Source organism: Acipenser ruthenus, chromosome 7 (assembly GCF_902713425.1).
Source record: "Acipenser ruthenus chromosome 7, fAciRut3.2 maternal haplotype, whole genome shotgun sequence".
Classification (NCBI taxonomy): Eukaryota; Metazoa; Chordata; class Actinopteri; order Acipenseriformes; family Acipenseridae; genus Acipenser; species Acipenser ruthenus.
Window position 1 is genome coordinate 46,825,947 of NC_081195.1, and position 23,483 is coordinate 46,849,429.

The window sequence follows — 23,483 nt, forward strand, 5'->3', positions numbered from 1 at the left end:
GCACGGTACTCGGTGCGCACGGTGTCTAGTACCTCGGTGCACTCGGTGCACTCGGTGCGCACAGTGCTCAGTATGCAGAGTGTCTACTAACCTAGTGCCCATAGCGCCCTTGGTGCTCAGTACACTAGGTGCATCTGGTACTTTGTGCACGCGGTGCCTTGGTGTACTCTGCCTGCAGACGGTGCTCCACTCCGCTGTAGGCGCTGCCCCGGTTGTGTGACTGCACGTAGTCCAGGCTAAACACCCTTGTCCAGTTGCTGGGATAGAGCCTGTGTGAAACATCTCTGTCTCTCTCTCTCTCTGTCTCTCTCTGTCTCTGTCCCTGGAATCAGAAACTCCACTTCTGTGAACTCCACAGCGGGGGCACGGCAACTACTCTTCCAGCATTTCTATCTTCTCCATTTGCAAGTATTGTAATAATATGTGTATCATGGAACAGCTACATTTATAAAAAGCCTCCCAACACAGTTGTTTACAGTTGACAAGCAGCAAAGATCAGATCAAATTTTTCTGTCAAATGTGAATTTTACATGATTCTTTTGTTGCACCTGAAGTGAACTTTCTGGTTGCCTGTTTTGCAGCACCTACAGTACATGTGATAAGCCCATTATAAAAATGGCCTACTGGAAGCTTGACTACTGGTTACATTCTCAACACCAGTCCAAAAATTAAATTAGCAAATGAAAAAGCAAAAGATTATAATAATTGAATAGATAAATTAAATAATTCCTTCAGCCTAAGAACCACTTTTACAGCAAGTATAACAAGGAAACTAAATCTTTTTTTTTTTTTTTTTTTTTTTTTTTTTATAAATAGTGGGCATAGCTGCTTTCTCATGGTTTTATACCCTTCATTAACATTTATAGGGACAAATTTGTTGAACTGATTTCAAGGAACTACAAAAGGATGTAGCAACTTGTACAAAGGATGTGGCAAGTTTTCCTCTCCATTCACTACATATCGCACAAGTCAATGAAGACGTGCAGAACTACATTCCAATTCTAGCTATATAAATGTAATTAAACACAAATTTACTGAATTCCTTTGTGGAACAGTACAATTATGTGCCAAGTACCATTGTCGCTTTTGCAATGCATGTACAGTGGTAACCAGTTTAATTAATTGAGACCCCCCTCACATAAGCTTATTTTTTGCAACCTCATATTTATTCATATTGCTCATTACTACACTGTGCAATGTGAAAAGAATGTAAATTATATTTTGCTTTTTTTTTTTTTAGATTTTTGACATGTGGACCATTAAATTTACTGTAATGTGCCATTAAAAATCTTGTGGGTCTCCAGTGGCTCATTTTGTAAAAGCTCTTCTGACTGGACTGCAGGGTGAGAGTTTATGTGGGGTGGTTGGAATCCCTCACACTTGAAGTTGGTAATGATGGCTGTGGACCACTGGAAGCGTTGCATTGGCTTTGCATTTCTGCAGGGTTAGGGGCCCGATGGAGATTTCCCAGGCTGAACCTCACTTCTGGGTTTAGTAGCTTGGTAATATTTTATGTTGCTTAGTTTTGGTGGGGGAAAATGTGATTGGCTTTGCAGCGGGAACAGAGGTTGCCTTTTGATCTTCGGTCCTCTTGATCGTTAAGTAGGATGGAGCAGTAAGAGGATATTGGAATTCAGCATTAACAATTGGGTAGAAAAACAGAGGTATTAATATTGATACAAGTATTGCACCACAAAGTGAATAGTATGCATGGATGTAGACAGGCCCATGAACAGACAGAGTGCTCCATCCTAGCACAGAAATTGTTTTGGAAACAAGCATACATGCTCTTCGGGAGACTAACCTGAAAGAATATCCTCAAATCAAAAATAAATAAATAAATAAATTAGCAGTCTTCTAAACAGAATGAAGTACTGTATATGTTTCAGCAAAGCGTTTTGTGTTGATCCGACTATAAGAGAAAGGTAAATATTGTTCCATTAACACAGAAGTAGGTTCTCTCTGAAGCAGAGCCTCCCTGTCACCTCAAATACACATTACAGACAATACAAAGGTTCAAATAGCTGAGGGCAAGAGTGGAGCCAGATTCTAGGAGACAGCTTTAAATGTTAGCCGAGTAGTAGAAATCAGTTCTTTACTTCAGGAACTTTTTTGCGCCTCTTGTGGAGTTGCCTCCGCAGCATAAACCAAAAGGCCAAGCAAATAAAGATAATCAACATAATAGTACTGAGCTCCAAAGACAATGACTTGTTATTGTCTTAAAGGGGGTGGAATTAAATCTTTTAGCCCAAGCCTATAGATAATGTATACTCTTGCCAGCCATCAGCAATTATTACACGCTCAGTCTTAATTAACATCAATTCTTCTGACGTTTCCTTGATCAGGCACAAAAGAATGAGCTTTATTTTTCATTCAGCCTCACTAAGCACATCAAATAATCAGTCTGATTTACACAAGCTAGCAGCAAAGTACAGTGTCTGTGGGCAAAACTGTAGTGTGTGGCCCTCGAAAGGATACAGCGACTCCTTCAAAATCATGTATCCTAGAAAATCAAGAAAAATACGTTTGAGAAGCCATTACCAAGTTGGCTGAAGTTTAACTGACAAGTAAGGAAGGTTTCAAAGTGTGGATTGCTACGATACTACATATCTCTGACTTACTAACATTAAACGTGCCATTATCCTGTAATACCACAGTAATTGATTTGACAAACGATACAAATGATAACCATTTCTGTATCGCGATATAACTAGTGGACCGCTGCAACCCTACTGCACGATATACAGAAAGCTATTACTGACTATCTTGTACTGCAGTCTTAGACAGTAGGTAGAAGGGGCATGTAAATCTCGAACAGCATAAAATGTGTTATTTAAGGTTGTGGCAGGATGACAGAGGTTTGAGGCTCAGAGACAGTGGAAGGGGCAAAATAATGATCTTTATTAAACAAAAATAATCAAATAAACAGGCACAAGGGCCAACAAAAAGGTTCAAACAAAATACAGAAATGTAGGCTGGGCATTAGCCTTCACTAGTTTCTTTTTCCAAAATTAAACAGCACAGCACACCAACAAACAAAACTCACCCAAAAACTCCTCTCTCTAACAAAGGGTTTCAGCTGTCTTTTATAGTCTGTGGCTGGAGCCCAATTAACTAATAATTAACAATTATACACTTAAGGCTCCAGCCACATTCTCACATGCATTTTACAGGGAGGAATTTAACCCCCTCCCTGCCAATCCAAAACAAACCAAGAATCACAAAAACCATAATGAAAACAGTAAAAATAACAACAATAACAAACAACACATATTTATAGGGGCGAGCTAGCACCCCATCACATTTCCCCCCCCTTGTGCACAGCACACTTGGCCCCAACGGCCACCTCCCCCCTTAGTCCCAAAGTCCCGGACGAGGGGAAGCAAGTGGCCCATGGGGGCGGCCATGGTGGGAGGTCTTCCTTCTCCCATTGCTGAGGGAGGGTCAGTCCATAGCCCGGCGCCCTCTTGGCAGGACCGAGACCTGGCGAAAGGGGACCCAGGTGCATTGGATGGGGCGTCGGGAGCACAGGCAGGCGACCAGCCAGCTGCAGCCCCAGGCAGAGGTGCGAGCCCAGGCGACAGTGCAGCGACGTCTGGGCAACCAGGGGGAGCGGAGCAGGAGACCAGGCGACCTCCTGTGCCTGGTGGTGCTGCGACCTGGGAGTCAGGCCCAGCGACCAAAGGTCCAGACATGGAGCCTGGGTGTCCGGGAGCCCAGGCCGAGGGATCCAACCCCCAGGCGCCGGGCTGTGGCACAGGGGTGGTGGTCGGGGCTGTGGTGGAGGTGGTCTCCTCACCTCCCCCCCCTTCTTCGTGGCCGGCAGCTCCCCTTTGTGAGGCTCCGGCCACAGTACTTCCTGCTGCCATTCAGGACTGGCAGCGACTCCAGGCGAAGCAGGACCCTCGGCGACCCCAGGCGAAGCAGGACCTTCGGCGACCCTAGGAGGAACAAAAGCAGAGCAGCAGGCAACCCCAGGCGATGCGAGGCAGGCATCCTTGGGCGTGGCCAACATTGCAGAAACCTCCGGCCAGGGTGGCAGTGGCCAGAGTTCCTCTTCTCTGTTGGCAGCAGGAGGTAGAGCCCGCTCCAGCTCCTCTGGTGGCGGACGCGGGAACAGCAGCTCATCTCCTTCTGATGGCGGAGGCGGGAACAGCAGCTCATCTCCCTCTAATGGCGGAGGCAAGAACAGCAGCTCGTCTCCCTCTGGTGGCGGAGGCGGGAACAGCAGCTCGTCTCCCTCTGGTGGCGGAGGCGAGAACAGCAGCTCGTCTCCCTCTGGTGGCGGAGGCGAGAACGGCGATGCTGGTCCTTCCGGCGACAATGGACCCTCTGGCGACGCGGGACCCCCTGGCCCCTCTGGCGACGCGGGACCCCCTGGCCCCTCTGGCGACGCTGGACCCTCTGGCCCCCCTGGCGGCGCGGGACCCTCTGGCCCTCGGGACAGTAGCTCCACCCCAGGCGACGGCGGACCAGCATCCCTAGGAGAAAGCACACAGAGTTTCTCTAGACGATGCGGGCAGGCAGGCAACCCCAGGCGATGCGAACAGGCAGGCAACCCCAGGCGATGCGGACAGGCAGGCACCCTTGGGCGGTGCTGTGCCTCTTAGCCGCCGGGCAGTTTGTCCCCGCGCTCCCTTCAGCAGCCGGTACAGAGGCTGGGAGGGACCTCCAGCATCTTCTGCTGGCGGTGGAGGGAGAGACAGCGCCCGCTGTTCCCCCTCTGCTGGCGGTGGAGGGAGAGACAGTGCCCGCTGTTCCCCCTCTGCTGGCGGTGGAGGGAGAGACAGCTCCGGCTGTTCCCCCTCTGCTGGCGGTGGAGGGAGAGACAGCTCCGGCTGTTCCCCCTCTGCTGGCGGTGGAGGGAGAGACAGCTCCGGCTCCTCCCGCTCGGGCCGTGGACGCACCGACTCCTCCCGCTCGGGCTCCTCCCCCTCGGGCTGTGGACGTTCGGGCTCCTCCCTCTCGGGCTGTGGACGTTCGGGCTCCTCCCTCTCGGGCTGTGGACGTTCGGGCTCCTCCCTCTCGGGCTGTGGACGTTCGGGCTCCTCCCTCTCGGGCTGTGGACGTTCGGGCTCCTCCCTCTCGGGCTGTGGACGTTCGGGCTCCTCCCTCTCGGGCGACGGCAGCGGCTCCCCCTCTCTGGGCGACGGCAGCGGCTCCCCCTCTCTGGGCGACGGCAGCAGCTCCACCCCCTTTTCTTCAAGGAGGGGGATCTCCCCCATGTCTATCGCCAGGTATGCCAGGACCATGACGGCTATCTCCTGGAGGGACCCCGGGTGGTGCTCTCTCTCCCACTCCTCCCACCTCTCCCCATCTCGATACCACAGCGTGCTGAGGGCTGTGGGGAGGTCGTGGAAGAGGTCCGCTTCGGGGTGCACCAACCACTCCCAGATCTCCCGTGATGGTGGTGAAGGCGGTGGTGGTGGGGTGGCTGCCGAGGACAGGGTTGGTAGCTGCTCCTTTCTTCGCTGCCTTTGTTTTTTCCCCATTCTGCGCACCGCCAAAAAACCTCCAAAAATCCCAAAATTCAAAAATTCAAAATTCAAAAAAAAAAAAAATACTGCTCTGAACCTCTAGGTGGCGCTATCCCGCTTCTGACACCACGTGTGGCAGGATGACAGAGGTTTGAGGCTCAGAGACAGTGGAAGGGGCAAAATAATGATCTTTATTAAACAAAAATAATCAAATAAACAGGCACAAGGGCCAACAAAAAGGTTCAAACAAAATACAGAAATGTAGGCTGGGCATTAGCCTTCACTACAGTTTCTTTTTCCAAAATTAAACAGCACAGCACACCAACAAACAAAACTCACCCAAAAACTCCTCTCTCTAACAAAGGGTTTCAGCTGTCTTTTATAGTCTGTGGCTGGAGCCCAATTAACTAATAATTAACAATTATACACTTAAGGCTCCAGCCACATTCTCACATGCATTTTACAGGGAGGAATTTAACCCCCTCCCTGCCAATCCAAAACAAACCAAGAATCACAAAAACCATAATGAAAACAGTAAAAATAACAACAATAACAAACAACACATATTTATAGGGGCGAGCTAGCACCCCATCACAAAGGTCCATTAGCTGTCACTTTGCAAAAAGAAAAACACAGTCTCTGATGGAAGTCTTACTAAACTCCCGCTGCTCTTTGGTAAACGCCTACATCGTTACCATAATGACAACAGTCTTCTCATTTGGCTTGAATATCATGACTTATCAAATACTGAGCGCTTGATAAAATAGAGCATGAAATAACAATGACTAAAGAGGTTCAATTACACTTTAACAGAATGATCTTTGCAATACTTTCCTCACAGGTCATTTCAGAAGAATGACATCACACATGACAAAAAATGCTAAAAAACTTACAGTGGTTGTTTTGTGGCTATTTGTATTGGTGAACTATTAAAATACAAAGTTAAAAATGTTTTGTAGACAATAATAAATTGCACATATTGTTATAATTGCGAACTATTGCATAGTGCAAAAAGTCTTCTGCTGTGAAGACACTGCAATTCTCAGTTCTGAACCATGGCATTTAAGCTACACCAAATCTTTTCCTATTTTCAGGTTCACTGGACAGTAACATACAGACCTCCTCAATAGATGCTAGCTATAATGGGTGTTTTTAACCTTGTGCATACACAGCCTATTGATCCATGCAGATACGTGCCACAGAGATAAAAAGGAACTTTTTCTGCAACATTAAAAATTGTTGATAGGGTGTACAAATTGGTTCAGAATAAATAAACCATTTTCTTTCTTTTCCAAATACAGAGGTCTGCGTTTTTAAAAACTTTATGATGCACAATACATTAAATGCATTATTGCGTCCTAAATGTCAAAAATATAACCTGAAAAAGATGCAGAGGTGCATAGAGTATGCTTTTTTGGCCACATCATCTAAAACACTGTATTTTAGTATCCAAGGGACGCAAAAGAAAAGAAAACAAGAAGCCTATCTGCTCAAGAAAGACGAAGATTACCTGTAATATGTTTTCTTCATAGAACTCCTGGTCTCCATTTTCCTTGGGTTAGAAGAACAAATAGATCTCTTTTCCAGAGTTCACTGCAATATAGTCCTTTTTGGCACCAAAGTAGGTATCCTTCCCCCATAAACCCCCTCCAAATAAGCATTGTTGTCCCCATTTTGAAAAATAAGACAAAAAATTAAGTAAAAAAAAAGAAAAAAGGGGGAAAGGAGGGTGGGATATAGGTGTGTGGAGTTCATCATCATACGAAGGACCATATTACAGGTAATCTTTGTCTTCTTACCTCGTCGGATGAACACACAGAGTGAACTATACCAAAAGCATGTACAGAAGAGGGTGGAAGGTTAACTATTAGTAGATGATGCCACAGATAACACTGAGTGAGCAAAAGTTAGTTGAGAACAAGAGACATCTAAATTATAATGTTTAATAAGTCTCATTGCAGATGTCTTGTATCGGGGCAGATTTTAGTTTTGCCCAAGTAGTAGCCACTCCCCTCACTGAGTGGGCTTTGATGGATCCTGGGGCTGATTTGTTATCAAGATTGTAGCAGAATAAAATGCAAGAAGTAATCCAGTTTGAAATTGTTTGTTTAGAAACTGGTTTGTCCTGGGTTTGTGTTAAAAGAGATAAATAGTTGCCCTGATGGTCTGATCTCATGGGTGAATGTAAAAATGTAAAGCTCTCCAGACACCAATCAGGTAAGGTCTGATCTCTTCCTTAGATTTGTGAGGTATTGGGTGAAAATCTGGAAACGTTATCACTTGTTCTAAATGAAACTCAGTTACCACTTTTGGTAAAAAGCTGAGGGTCAGGTCTGCAGATTAGAGGAGATAGCTGTATGGTGCAAGGATTTTGAATTGCACCAGCATATACATGTTATCCATTTGGATGTGTTTAAATGAGAAATCAAATTGGTCTCCTGAAAGAAAATGAAAGATTGAGTGAATATGAAAGTTGTTCTAATAAGTTATTTCTGTGCCTCTTATCTGTTACTAAATAATGATTGATTGCAAAATAATTCAAATAATTTGACAGTGTGGAACACAGCACAAGGGTTAGGTTCAATAAGCCCCACTACAGATTCATTACTATTCAAAGCAAGGGTTTGTTTCCCATGGTTCCCTTCTCTCTCTTCAACTTGAGCCTCTTTTTAGTGTATTCATGCAGAACACTACTATCAGATGCAATTTATAACAATGCAGACTGGGTGTTGAATTGCACCTTAAGAGGTGGGTGTGAAGAGTGTACAATCTGTATCATACATTCCGGAAATATGGCAGGTTAAAAACAAATGTGGTCACAGAGAATGAAGTCAATAACTCAATGTGTTAAGGTATTATCATCCTGAAACCACACAATATCCCCCCTTTCCGTCACTGCGTGCAAAACACATTAAAGGGTTGATGTAAGGAGGCATAGTGCAAACAATTGCGGATGCAAAATCCAAATTGCCTAGCGGCAGGCAATTATTTTGCACTGCGGCCTATGTAAGCTTAAGAGCAATGCAAATGACTCAACACACACAAATAATGAGCTGCAATCGTGATAATGAGGGTCGCAGTGAGCGCCGCCTGTGCATCAGGTTATTTTGAAGCCGCACTTACAGCCCAGAGGTGGGGTGAGTTAGGAGTACACAGAGCAGTAGGCGCTGTATGAGATTTGCGGAGCACGAAAATCAAACCAAACAAAAATATGTCAGAAAAAGGGCAGTAACGTCCACTTGGCACACAGAAAATAAAATAAAAGTTTTCTGAGGAGGAGCCAAGAGTCCTTATGGCTGAGGTCACTCAGCATTAAATTGAGTTATTTGGAAAAGCGTCAGCCAACATCAGTTATGCACCAAAGAGGCCATCGGTGTTACCAAGGGGGACAGTCAATGAGGTGATGAAAAGGCCGCAATATGGGTGTTCTGCAGCCATATCACTTTGCACGTATCCTTACATCAGCCCCTAAGTTTCCTATCTATGTTTTTCAAGGTTTTGGCAGGGCAACTTCTCGAACTCGATAGTGTTCACAAACTGTTTTTAAAATGTCCAAAAATGTAAATACTAAATTGTGATTAAAGGGATATGGCAGTCATCTGAAATTGTTACAGAACCCCCTGCAGTTACAAGAAACACATTACATTACCTATAGGGAACATTCACCAGGAAGAAGATATTTTTTTGTTCAAAACATCGCAGTGTATCCTGATCATGCTTCCTCCTGCAACAACAGTGGTGCTCCAATTAAAATGAGTGCCGTATTGTGGTAACAAAAAAAAAACTTGTTGCAGGAAGGAGCATCATCTGGATACACTGCGATCATTAGATAATTTTTTTACCTCCTGGCGAATGTTCCCGAGAAAATGCTGATAAATATACTGGCCAGTTGATTTATGAGCCATGATGTGTAATTAAAAAATGTCAGAAGCAAAAGGTTTAAAAACACAATTTTGAAATAGACAAAGCGGGACACAGCAAAGGTACGAGTATGCGTATGGATACTAAAGTACAGTGTTTTAGATGATGTGGCCAAAAAAGCATACTCTGTGCACCTCAATCTTTTTCAAGTTATATTTTTGACATTTAGGAGGCTGTGTGGTCCAGTGGTTAAAGAAAAGGGCTTGTAACCAGAAGGTCCCCGGTTCAAATCCCACCTCAACCACTGACTCATTGTGTGACCCTGAGCAAGTCACTTAACCTCCTTGTGCTCCGTCTTTCGGGTGAGACGTAATTGTAAGTGACTCTGCAGCTGATGCATAGTTCACACACCCAAGTCTCTGTAAGTCGCCTTGGATAAAGGCGTCTGCTAAATAAACAAATAATAAATAAAAAAATCTATGTGGAAAGTATTTTAAAATTAATCTAAATAACAATAAGTTGCATTTTTCATGCATTCAAGCATTGCTTATGGCCACTTTGGTGAGGTTAAAGTACCACATAGTTCCATCCAAACTGGCTATCCAATGGCACTAGCTTGGAGCTGAGGGGTTATGAACTTGCATATGGGACATGGGACTTGGGACTTCACTGTTATGATGACACATTTGAAACTACCAAAACCTTACTTAGTTGGATTTTAAAAACCAAAAAGTGATAGTAAAGTTGTTTTTATAAGTTGTGGTGCCTACCTAGGGGGATAATTGACTGACTGACCAACAATTTGTGAAAAAGCCATTTGCTGCATTTTCATGCTAGTCAATCAGTCAATTTCAGGCACAACTGAAAGTCTTTGGTTTAGGAGGTCTTCGATGACAGAGACAGGTGTGTTTAAAACGTGCTGTAAACAGGGAAGATTTTTTTCTTTTTTTTAAAGAAAAAACGTGAATTTAGTTTTTAAAACCCAACTAAGTAAGGTTTTGGTAATTTCAAATGTGTCATCGTAACAAAGAAGTCCCAAGTCCCATGCAAGTTCATAACCCCTCAGCTCCAAGCTAGTGCCGGTGGAAGCACATACTGTTACTTTTTCCTCTAGATCAATCCTCAGAGAATGCAAAGTTGAAGAAATAGCGTTTGGACAGAACTATATGGCACTTTAGCCTCACCAAAGTGGCCAAAATCCCCAGATATCATAATATTTTGCTTGATGCTTGTAGATCAACATCTATCCAAACATATCATTGGGTGATTTTTTGGAGTCCCCCCACGCAAGTTATTACGGCCTAAACTTGGTACAAATAGAACAAGTACAAATTGCGGTTTAAATGGCCAGTGGTGGGACCTGAAACCAAATATTTTTCACAGAATTTGGAAGACTGGTACCTAAGGGTTTTACAGCAATACTTACATTTTAGGACCCACATCTCCTACAGGGTAAAGGGTTAGGCTGAAGTTCGAATAAAACTTGTCAGTTACCCCTTGTCTGGCAATTAGCCAGAAGTGAGTATGGTGCTCTGAGTAGGGTAGGGTTTCTGAAAAGTTACATAGTCAATACAAGTAGAACAAGGTGCTACACATGATGGTAGCATCTAAATTGTGCCCAGGGTGATTTTTCTGGTCTAGGTCCCTTTCTCACTTTAGGTTGACCTTTGCAAGGTCACAGGTCGAAGGGGACATTTAAAAAAAAATAATGGGCATCATTTCTGAACTCAGTGTGTCAGAAAACCCCCAGGTGAACTTTTCTAGGGAAATCTGAGACGGACAGGCAACGAAATGTCCCTTTTCTGGTTCAGTTGGCGTGTAATGACCCCTAGCTATCTATCTAGCTATCTATCTATCCTCAAGTGATACCTTACTAAATCTCCTTTATTTTTTATATCCTCGCTATAGAAATCATCAGAAATATGCATACTCAATATGCATGTAATTTAAGAAGTTTAAAAAAATCAACATCTTAACTCTTAACAAATATAATGAAAACACAGCACACCATAATGAATGTTCTTTCTATGTGCTCATCACCTCTGGTATAATTTCAGCACTGTTGTGATCTGTCTGATCTGTCTAATCGGATCAGTGTGATCAATTATTGCAGTTTACAGCCCTTTAGGCACCTTATCAGAACTTGACGGGTGAAGTAAGTGGCTAACCACTTTATGGCTACACATAAATGTTATGAAACATCAAATTGCAAATTGTAATGATCTTGGGTTTTCTTATTCTTCTTATTTTAATTCAGTATCCTATAAAGCTATATTTTTAAAACAAGTGATTTGAATGCATGCAGTTGTAAGCAACCATTATTTCCTTCAGTAATAATGTCTTAATATACTGTAATGGAAGAACAACCAGTCAATAAACGGAGGCTCTATTTAAAGACTATGTAACTTATGCTGAATATACACATTACAAATTCAATCTTTTTTACAATTATTTTTCTATACACCTCTATAAAATGAACATCCTTATTCAGGTTCCGAGTGACCTCTGACTCACCTTGCCATTAGATACAGCTTTCAGAAATGACAGGACATTATAATAATGCAAGCATTGAACAATAAAACCATTACGGATATGCTTAGTCTGATTCCAAGAGCCTGATTGAGTTATGGTCTCTTAGCAACCAGTACATTTACAAATATCACTAATGAAACCTACTGTATCCCATTCCACATTTTGCCTAAAAGGCAGATAAAGGTGTCTGCCAAATAAATAAATAAATAAATACATACATACATACATACAACGACAACTAGTAATAATAATAATAAGGTTTGTCAATCCACTTCTACACAAAATGTACTCAGAATTCAGTGGCACAGCCAGATATATCATTTAGGAATCTATCATGCATTCATTCAACTTTCGGGACTCATCAGTTATTCGGCCATCCTCATTTCTCGAATAACTCCACAGACTGCGGTATCCTCTATTTATATTAATACAATATGCATTATTCCGTTTCATTCGTCGTTTTTACTATCTAGTTTCAATAATCCTTCCAGACTTGATATGACATACACACCATGCTGATGTATAAAAAGGATCAAGACTTGGCTAAGCAGGACTGGCCCACTCAGTCTACCACGCATGAAGCCACTGCTGGGAGTTGGCAGTGGACAGAACATCTGATTTGTATGTTCAGTCACGCATATGTGTACAAACCAAAAAACACAAGCAAGCAAACTTCCTTTCTAGCTTAAAGCCAAGACCTTTGTTACTTCGTGTGCTCTGGTCATGTGCGCAACAGGTAATTGCTGGTCACTGACAGCATTTCTTCCAGGCCAGATACTGTAAAGCCATAAATATTTGTGATAAAAATATTTGGCAAATCACACCCATAAAACCTATTTTGCTCCAGAAATGTTGCCGACCTGTTGCAATATACAGGTATACACAAGTCCTTTAAAAAGCTGGGGTTCAGCAGTTACAAAACTGAATGTCAAGAAATATCAGAATTCCACAAAGCAGCAGTAATAATTGGCAATGATTTTGTATCTGTGATGCAACAAACTAAAACACCTGTACATTAGAAGTTGAATTCAGCTTATAAAGTGGAAAATGCAGAAGCTATCTTTATATTTGAACAAGTATTGTTTGTTATAGTTGTACTCTTAGTATGTTACTTAAATTTACTGGCAAATGTTTTCCAAACTGCACTGAAAAGGAACATTTCCTTAAAGTATCTTGTACATTTGTTGAGGTGAGGTCGGGTCACAGGGAACCTTTTGTTTATCTAAAAAAATTAAGTGAACCAGTCATGCTACAAGACTAGATCTGTCCCTATTAAATCACTAATTGATTGATTGTGTTCACTGTTAAATAAAACCAAAATCCTACAAGTTATATTCTACTTTTTTGTGTGTGTTTTGTGCGAAGGGGAGGGGGCAAGTAGATTTTTAAGAAGGACAAGTAGATTTTTCTAGCATTTTGTCCTTGGATAAAAAGTTTGTTTCAAAAATTGAACCCCCCAGATGTTTATTCCACCCACAATTGTGAAGGATCTTTTAATGGTCACAGTAAGAACAATGTGCATATGATGATGTTGCATGTATTAGACATTAGAGATGTGAATGACACCAGTTACATGTAGGCTTAAAAAAGAGTATACTGATGTTATTTTGATAATTTACGAATGAATTGCCTGTTATTTGTTGAGCTATTTATTGTTGTCTTTGTTTCTTGTAGCGTTTTGGTAGCATATAAGACTGATACACAATGTCTTCAGTTATGAGAAAACTCTACACAAGAAAAAACAACCTAACAAACATTATCCAATCTCTGGCTAGCCATGTTGTCTTTGCAGCCAATCATAGTAAGAATAAGAAAAATATGAAGCTACACAGGTTGAAGAGTAAACCCCCCAGTCCAGCTACAAATCCAACTGGAACCATCGTCAGAGGCAAGCGCTAAAAAAAGGTGTCTAATATAAAACTAACTGGTTTATAATTTATTAATGCATTTCATTATTGTATGTATCTGTATGGTTTTATATGTTCACTGAGTTTTATAATTTAATGTTAAAATATAAGTGACACAATTAATTTGCAGAATAAATGTGATACCTCGAAAAAAATGAGCCAATAAAGAACCTTACAGAACACATGTGTGGTTGTACAGCAGTTCAAAGTAACATTGCAGTTAAAATGGAAGGCTCTTTTTTAATGCCTACCCCATTACCATTGAAGAGTGAACAGGATTTATCAAGATTTAAGCAAAACAAATAATAATCAATAATTAATAAATAGTTAGGATAAAAGGCTGCAGCTAAATAAATCTACAGTGCAAGGTCAGAAAGCATTACATAACAATATTTGTGGTTAAAAAGCTTTCTTTCACATTAACCAATTCAAAAAAAGCTGTCGGATTCTTTGACACGACTTACAATGTCATTATAACCATAAAAGATACTTTTAGGACAAACAATCTGAACAGTTTACATTGCAGCCAGAATCAGGATTTCTCTTAAGGAGGTTTAGTGTTATTTAACTTGCTCACACACTATGCTTTGAAAACAGATTGATCAATAGGTGACACTGACTGTAAGTGGTCCAGTGTAAATCAATGAAAACCAATTCATAATGTAATAGAGACATATTCACCACGAATACAGGGAACTGGTCTTACCTCCTTTTCTTGCTAAAAAAAAAATTGCTGAAAGCATTTTATCCTTTAAGTCCCAGGAGCAAACAGCAGCTACATCTGCCCTGAATTAGTCTTTTTTATTTTTTAATTTTTTGGTCTGTCACAAACCAGTAACTCTCTCAACTTTCTCTTTGAGATCTGCCCACATCCTTTAGTTTATGGAGCTGCAGTACAGTAAAGTCATGTAAGGTCGGCTGAGATGAGCCCTCACTGCAAAAGAGATGAATCTGGACGGAGTCCAGCCTTTTCCCAAAGAAAAGTGTTTGAGCTCACCTTTTTTGTCTCGCTCTCCATTTTTACATCCTGTTAAATATTAACAAATTAAATTAGTCGACAATAAATGTATGTTGGTTTAGTTTGACAAGTCGTTTGATACATAAAAAGTGTAATTCTTTATACATACAATGGTTTATATGTTGCCTAACAGCTGAACAACAGTAGCAGTACTTAAACCAATGGCTGACAAGCGTTACAAGAAATGTGCTGACATTGTGCTATATTCTTAATTAAACAAGTAAAATAACTTCTTAAAAAAACACACAAAAAAAACACCTTCAACTACATACTGTAAGAATTGTTTGGTGGCTCATTACTGCCCTCTATAGAAAAACACTTGTTGTAATAATACACAGTAAGAGAGTTACACACCACTATATTCTAACTTTGCTGTGCTCTTGAATTACCCTAAATATGCTCTCTGTGCATCATTATAACTCTTGCATTGAATTAAAGGTGGTGATTTTCAACTTTATATATTTATTTTAAATGGTGGTTGCAAATACTGCTTACCCTTTCCATATTGAACATTATATATAGGGCTTCTGATTTTCAGTGTTTGACCCTGACTTTTTTTACCCTCCTTTAGAATTCAATTGATACCTGTTAAGCCAACTTGTTAATAGTAAAATTGATTTTTTTTTCTTTCTGTGAAACAACTAAATTTGCTTTTAAATCGTCCAAGCCTTCATTTTTCATTTACAAGCAGGACGTACAAACGAGTGTTATCAACATGTTAATAAGCGACTAATCTTTATTAAAGCTATAATGAAAATAAAGTATTTACAATCATTAAGCATAACATTATTTACATAAAGATGAGTCGCTTCTGTTTTTAAATGAAAAAGTAAGACTTGCAATTTAAAAGCCTGTAAATTAAATCTATTTTATTATTAACGCATTTCTCAGTTGTGATTGAGATACACAAAAGGTTTAACAGGTATCAATTTAATTTTTAAAGGAGAGTAGAAAGGTCAGCGGAAAACACCGAAAATCAGAAGCCCTAAATATAGTAGATGAAACTGATAGACACAAAACACATATGCAATATTCCTTAATGCCTATGATGTACAGTAGAAACTACAACAGGTTTTTAAAGGTTAGTGTTTGGGAACTGGCTCTGAAAAACATGAAAACGTGCAGGGTTTGTGTACAGATAGATTTGATTTTGCACAAACATTAATATACCTTATTTACAGATGTTTGCAATTCTTGAGTGTTAAAAAAAAGAAAACACCTCATAAAAATATGCATGCTATTTTCCTTCTAAGAGTACTGTTTAGACCTTTACAAAACTATGTATATTAACATATAATACTTTGTACACGGTAACTTAGCAGCAGCGCACACATATTAAATAATATATTTACATTTTTGATCATTAGGCAAGGCTTTTTCAGCTTTCTCATACTGGGCGGTAGTATAAAAAATAGTCACTGAAGAGCACTGACGAATCACTGCTGTACACAATCACTAGAGGTTTTAGCAGTAGATATCCTGATAGACCTGTCACAATCATTGTTAGTCTCAGCTCCTGGAAAACACAACACTCCCCTCCAGTTCCCTCCCCTCCCCACCAGCTGTACATTTTTGGAATCTGTCTGGCTATACTCCACAGGTAGCACATTGAAGTCTGGAGCCATTTTTAGCCTGTAGCGCACGGATTATATTGAAGATCGGATTAAGGATATGAAGGAGAAAGTAATCTGCTGTGAGTCATTAGATAAAGTATTTAATTGCTGCGGTGACTTAGCAATACGAGGAGTTGAGGAAAGAGAAAGGCTTTACATTTAAAAGGGTTTACATTGAATAGCTAGGTTGCCCTGATCAGATTATGTCCACACAACCTCTTTGTTGATGTAGTACATATGACATATATCAGCAAGTCCTGACCTGAAAAGAAACAGACCATCTCTATCTTTATAGCTTGATCAGCATTTGAATCGGCATTGAAAAGCACTAGCAGCCCGATGATGCTTTTTGTGAACCAATGATTAATTTAGGGTGCTTTTGGAAGATTCAAACTGTTGCTTAAATGGAAATACACTTACTTTAGACGGCAACATGCTTAAAACACTGCATTCTTCTTACAAACACACATTCATTTTAATAAGAGGTAATGTGTTAACATATTAACCCATTACACGTCATTGTATTCATTTAGAGACAGGCTACTTTGTAATGTTTTGGACCATTTTTAACGGGCATCTATTGGTTATTGAAATGTTCTCTTTAACTATATTGTTATGATAGCTTACCCAAATTTTGTTAATCGCAAAAGTTAAGTCTAATACCCCTTCTCCACTGGCACATCCGACCCGTGAGAGCTCGGTACGGGTACGAGTGATCCTCCACTGGCTATTTGTTGAGCCGAGCAAGAACCAAAAACGTGAAACTCCGGCCTCACAAGACCTCTGAATCCGGCCGAGAGCCAAGCCGAGCCAGGGGCGGGGTTAAGGATATTCATCATTACGTTGCGTCAGTCGGTACACACCAGAAAGAAAATCAACAAACATGCCGGGCAGCGAGTGTGATGAGAGAAAAGTCTTGGGACGCTGAGGAAGTGCAGGCTGTAGTTTCTCTGTGGGCAGATAGAAGTGTTTAGTAACATCTAGAATTGTGCGTCAGAAATGAAAAAGTTTATGTTCAAATTTCTGACCATTTGAAGCAAATGGACATAAACCGTGGGCATGGTACACTTAACTCACACACACAAAAACACAGAATTCTACCAAATGTCTCATCCTTAACCTTTATCATATTAATATAAAGAGAAAAAAAGGGGAAATTAAAACAATTTCACTGGCCTGATTACAGGCATGTCTAACTTGACTGTCCTCAAAATAGGATGCAGCAGTTTGTAGCCAAAACAAAGGATTTTCTGTGAAGAAATTTTGATTTTGAATGTACCAAATTACATAAATACAGCCTGTGTTTTTTCAAAGAAAATTGTATTTGGTGCTTGATGGGTTAAAAAAAAAAAGATCTCAGGAAAATAGTACTGGATACAACTACTGAACGTGTGTCTGTACTGCAGCTTGTGTTAATTGTTTGTTAACACTGTTACAAACTTAACACCTGTGTTGAGGGAAGGCTAGAAAAAGACTGAACAAGCAACAGAAGCATCAGGTTTGCAGCCAGAAGAGATTTCATTATTGTTTTTATAATTGGAAAAGACTTATTTTGGTTGCAGTCTATATCAAATGTTTGCTGTTGCTCTGTATAATTGTCATTGGAACGACCACTGTAATCTTTGGAGAAGCCGTGATGTCTGTGGTCTGTGTATTTGGCTTGTGTATTGGCGATTTAAAAGCAATGGCTAATTTCCCTGTCTGTTTGGAGGTTTTTCTAATTGCCTTACCAGTCACTACTATCTATTGCCACGCATGTTGTATAGGTTACTTTGCACTTTTGTGCATTTAAATTTAAATAACAAAAAAATATTAAAATGTTAACATTCAGAAGCAACAGATTGAAATGCTTGGATATATACATATTAGCAAGACAGTCATTATTTTACATATTTTGAACATCCCCATGCTCACCTCTTACAATAATGCACAAGAGCCAAACCTGTAAACTAGCAGGTTAGCACAAGAGAAGTTCCCCTTTAAAACGGCAGCATCAAAAACGTACAAAACCCAATAACTAAACAATAAAAGCAGAGGACTGTTCCTGTACGACAAGCTTACAAAAGCGTTAAATGAGCATCGACTTGAAAGTTGTATAGGTGTCATCTTGTATTTTTCACAATGTATTACAATGACAATAAATCAGTTACAAAATAGAAGACTAAAATTGTTTGTATAAATATAACATTGTTGCAGGTTAAACAACTTGTTTTCTCTTCTATTTCAATATACTGGTCTTCGTATTAACTGTTTGGAAGTTTTTGCAGCGTGTTCACTGTTCTCCCATCAATAACATACACTGTAAAACAGCATTTTTATTTAAATTTACCATTAGTTTACATTGTGGAATTTGAAAGAAAGGCAACTCTAACATTTTAATGGTAAATAGCTTTTCATTCCTGACACATATGCTACTGCTGGCAGATTAATTAAATTTGAATGACTTCATACATCTTCAATGCCTTTGTGCATACACACATACTTCACTAACCCTCCGCCCCCCCGCCCCCAAGTACATTTTATTAGTAGACTAAAAGCAGCTGAGAAATATATATACTTATTTTAGAATTTTCTCCACATAGCGGTTCCTATGGTAACAATCTTCTTTTGTCTGCAGCCCTGGCAGTAAAATAACCGAAAACAATGTAACAACAAATGGCAGTTTTTCTCAAACCTGTGAACAACTAGTATTTGATTTTACATGGTCAGAATTAGCCCTGAAAGGTATTGTGTTTAATCAATACCATGAATTAATTAAAATGCACCACTGCCCATGTTGTACATGTCAGGATGTAATTGAAAGCTGTGGTTATTAGCTCTTGCAAAATAACAGTACAGCATAAAACATTTTGTGAGATGGTTTGACAATTGCATAGTTTTTGTCTGTTATTCCTCCAAAAATATTAGCTAATGGATTTTAAAGTGATCATGACTGCATTTTTCAAGGGTTTGTCATCAATGACCAAGGTATGCAGGGTTTAGGTCAGCTGGGGAGTCCTTGGCTCACCACACACCAACGACCCGTGGCTGGCCGGGTGCCTGCAGGCCTACCTGTGTGCAATTCAGAACTGCGTGGTCCTCCGACGCTGTAGTTCTGTAATGGTTTCACAGGGGGGTTGCAGTGCAAAAAAAAAAAAAAAAGTGGATGGCTGACGGCATACATTTCGGAGGACGCGAGTGCTCATATTCGTCTCTCCCAAATTAGAGCGGGGGTTGCAGCGGTGAGCCGGGTTGAATAATTGGGCATTACAAATTGGGAGAAAATCGGATGTAAAGTAATTGGCGATTCCAAATTCATTTTTTACATTTTCTTTTTTAAATTACCATGGTATACAACTGTTATCACCTCCCCCCCCACCCATTATTTGTTAATACATGGAAAATCTCTATACAGAGTTACAGTTGAAGAAATTATACAATGAAAATCTCTATAACGACTTACAGTTGAAGAAATTATACAATAGTTTCCCCATATGTAAAACCCTCCCCTCAATTTAGAAATTCAAAGGACTTTAGTTAAGAAACCTGGTAAATAATGACCCAAGCATAAATTGCAAAAGAGAATTACAGTATACAAAATACGCTTACAAGGATGTTTAACAGCTACAAAAATGATATATTCCAAAACTGGATATAAAGTATCCCTTTAACAACTTATTAACTGACTACATTCTTTGCACAGGAGTAACACTGTGATTTTAAAACATGTTTAAGAACAATTTATGATATGTACTGTAAAAGCTATAATTTTTTTTCTTGGTAAACTTCAGCAGTCTGGCAATCCTTCTTCCCCTACGTCAGAAATCCATAAATCTTTTCCCTACTACTTCATAAGTCATGTTCTTACAGTGCCGCAGTGATTTAATTTGAACCTTGCAGTTGATTCACAGCATCACTGAACTCCAAATCCATCTCTCAGTACCATTGAAAAGGTTGTGGGCCATTAGTGGTGGAACTACTCAGGAATATAATGTATAGATAGTGTTCTGCGTTTCCGGTTTATTCTGAATTTTACCAAAAAATTATATATTTTTTTAACTGGAAATCGGTTTTTACTGATTTACACCCAATTTTTGTCTATTATTCAATATTTTCTAGGTACTATGCCGTCCTACGCTATATCCTAGGATACAGCAGACGTTTAGATGTAAAAGGATCAAATAACATTCAAATGTGGTTCTTGTCACTTCACAAACACATTATCACCTGATTATGTTAGCCAATGAAAGTCTGATTATTGTGGCAATTGCTGGGCATAGTAACTGCTAGCTTGATCAAAAACTAAATTGAAATCACTTTTCTTTTTTCTCCCCTAACTTGAATGAGACAATGGTTGTTTCACTGATAAATGTAAAAAAAAAAAAAAAGGGCAGCTCCTCATTTTTAATTCAAACTCAACACAAAAAGCGAGTTCAGTTAAATTGATGTTCCCAGATTTAAAGTCTTAATGAACCATTGAATTTTGGTCATTTTAGTTTTCTGTAGGAACTCGTTATACGGGTAATTTTGACCTCATTCGAAGCCCCCATGCCTGTGCTTTTAAAAGAGACCGAACCCGGAAGGCTGTTTTTTAAAGCGATCGAGTCTGATCCGGACACGTGATGGATTTCAAACGATCAAAAACAAGAATATCCCTGATTAAAAAAATAAAAAAATAAATAAATACTTAACTAAAATTGTTTTAGTGTTTTGTGTTCTTAATAGAATCTTATGCAGGAAACATTTTTACGGTACAGTGCCTGATTTGCAAGAAAATTATTTTAATGATTAAATGATTTTAAAAAAGGCAGTCAAATCACACGCTGGATTCATATTCTCTTGAGTTAAAAGGTGGTCTTAGTTTAGATCGATCGCTGCTTAGATAAGAAAATAAGAACATAAGAAAGTTTACAAACGAGAGGAGGCCATTCGGCCCATCTTGCTTGTTTGGTTGTTAGTAGCTTATTGATCCCAGAATCTTATCAAGCAGGTTCTTGAAGGATCCCAGGGTGTCAGCTTCAACAACATTACATGGGAGTTGGTTCCAGACCCTCACAATTCTCTGTGTAAAAAAGTGTCTCCTATTTTCTGTTCTTTATCTAATCTCCATTTGTGACCCCTGGTCCTTGTTTCTTTTTTCAGGTCAAAAAAGTCCCCTGGGTCGACATTGTCAATAATTTTGAATGCTTGAATCAGATCACCACATAGTATTCTTTGTTCAAGACTGAATAGATTCAATTCTTTTAGGCTGTCTGCATACGACATGCCTTTTAAACCTGGGATAATTCTGGTCGCTCTTCTTTGCACTCTTTCTAGAGGTAACCAGAACTGAACACAATATTCTAGATGAGGTCTTACTAATGCATTGTAAAGTTTTAACATTACTTCCCTTGTTTTTTATTCCAGTTATGCCAGTTAATAGCAAAAGCATTTAATATATTTCACAAACATGTCTGCAAAAAAGAAATAGATCATAATATCAGTTACGGAATGCAAAAATTTGACAGCAGAAACAAACTGACTTTCATAAACTATTGGCAGAAATGCTGAATAAATTCAATGGAATGTGGGGATGGGGGCACAAATGCTTTCTTTTTAAATAACCAGTGGAATGTCTTTTTACATTTCCACCTAGAAGCATCAAGGCACTGCTAAAGTAATGTAATTTGAAAACATGTTTGATAATAGCTGTAAACTATAGTTGTAAACCCACAACAAGCCATTTGTACCTTAAATCAGTTTTAAACATAATAAAAAATAAGGTCATAGAAACCTCAATTTCACTGTAAAGAATTCCCTTAAATAAATAAATAAATAAATAAATAAAATGTAAAATGAATACCAAGGCATTGTACTAAGAAAAAGCAATATAATACAATATAGCTGTGAAACTAAACTTCTTAGGGACTTTAAGAATCGATTCCCTTATTACATTTCAATGCTGTTTACTATCATTCTAGTCACAGAATGTCAACAAGAAATTGAAAGCAGCTTTGTCACTATAGAGGTCGTAGGGAGAGGCAAAAAAACAAACACTACTTATATTCAAATTTCTGTGTATCCGTTCAGACAAACGCCCGCTTGCGTCCTTGACACATTTCAGCATAGGTCAAATTCTGAATATATTTCCCCAGCCCATCCTTAAGAAATAGGGACATTTTGCTTCTCAGTGGACTACCTCTTTATAAATCTATGCATATAACTAACTGTTTACCCACATGTGATGCTTCAGGTTTAAACCAATGTGCTCTGCTGTCCTAGAGAATTTTAGTTGTACTGTGTGATTCATCCAAGTCCCCATTAGTGGGCACTCCATACACCAAGAACTGGACCAAGAACTGGAGTTGAGGAGGAACAGGCAATTGAGCAGATACCAGCTTTTACACAATACTTTTCGATATTAATCAGTAAAGCTTGTTAAACGTCGAATTCACAAAAAAATAAGAGTTCAACTGAAATAAATGTATATAAGATAAACGTCGGTAAAACCACTCGCCATGTTTTATTTTTGTACCAAAAATAACAACTTAAAAATCATCTACAGTTTGTTTAGTTTTTATACTTACTGTCTGTCCTGTCTCCATTCCACTATGAATGGCTAGGGGTCGCTGTCAATCATCTCAGTGATCTGTTAGTATAGTTTCACTGTCACTGTTCTGACAGATCTCATTGACTGAAGCAGCGCCACAATGCTCTTTAAATGACTGTCAATCATCAAGACCTGTACACTTTCATTTGCCAGCTCAAGCGCCTGTCATTCAAAGCGCCTACTTTTGAAATGAGTGGGTTAAGGTGTAGGTAGGCTTTTGCTAGATATATGGTGACAGTTACTAGTTTGATTTTTAAAATGGGGACACAAGACAAAAACACTTAATGAGTATTGTGCACAATTCCCTCACCGCCGTCTCCGCGGCAGGACGAAGCGGCCCGTCTGCATTACCTTCCAGTGACTCCAGCTGTGCTGAAGAATAAGTGCAAGTTAGTTCTATTCAACTGTCTAATGTTTTGTTGCATGATGAATATGATAAAGGAGCTTCGCTAAATGAGATGTTTCTCAATGGCATAAAAAGTTTTTTTTTTTTTTTAAAGCAAAGGT

The 23,483-nt window shown here is 39.7% G+C and overlaps 1 protein-coding gene across 14 annotated transcripts in view; it reads right to left on the reverse strand.

Annotated features, from left to right (window-relative positions):
• Positions 1-23,483, reverse strand: part of LOC117415248 (membrane-associated guanylate kinase, WW and PDZ domain-containing protein 2) — a 302,693-nt gene that overhangs the window by 236,336 nt on the left and 42,874 nt on the right. The window contains exon 1 of one of the 14 annotated variants that reach the window (XM_059027157.1): positions 17,036-17,129. The exons of the other annotated variants lie outside the window; for them this stretch is intronic. The gene's annotated coding sequence lies outside the window, so the exon portion shown is untranslated. Of the gene's footprint in view, positions 1-17,035; positions 17,130-23,483 lie in introns of those variants that run through there. 14 annotated transcript variants of the gene reach the window in all.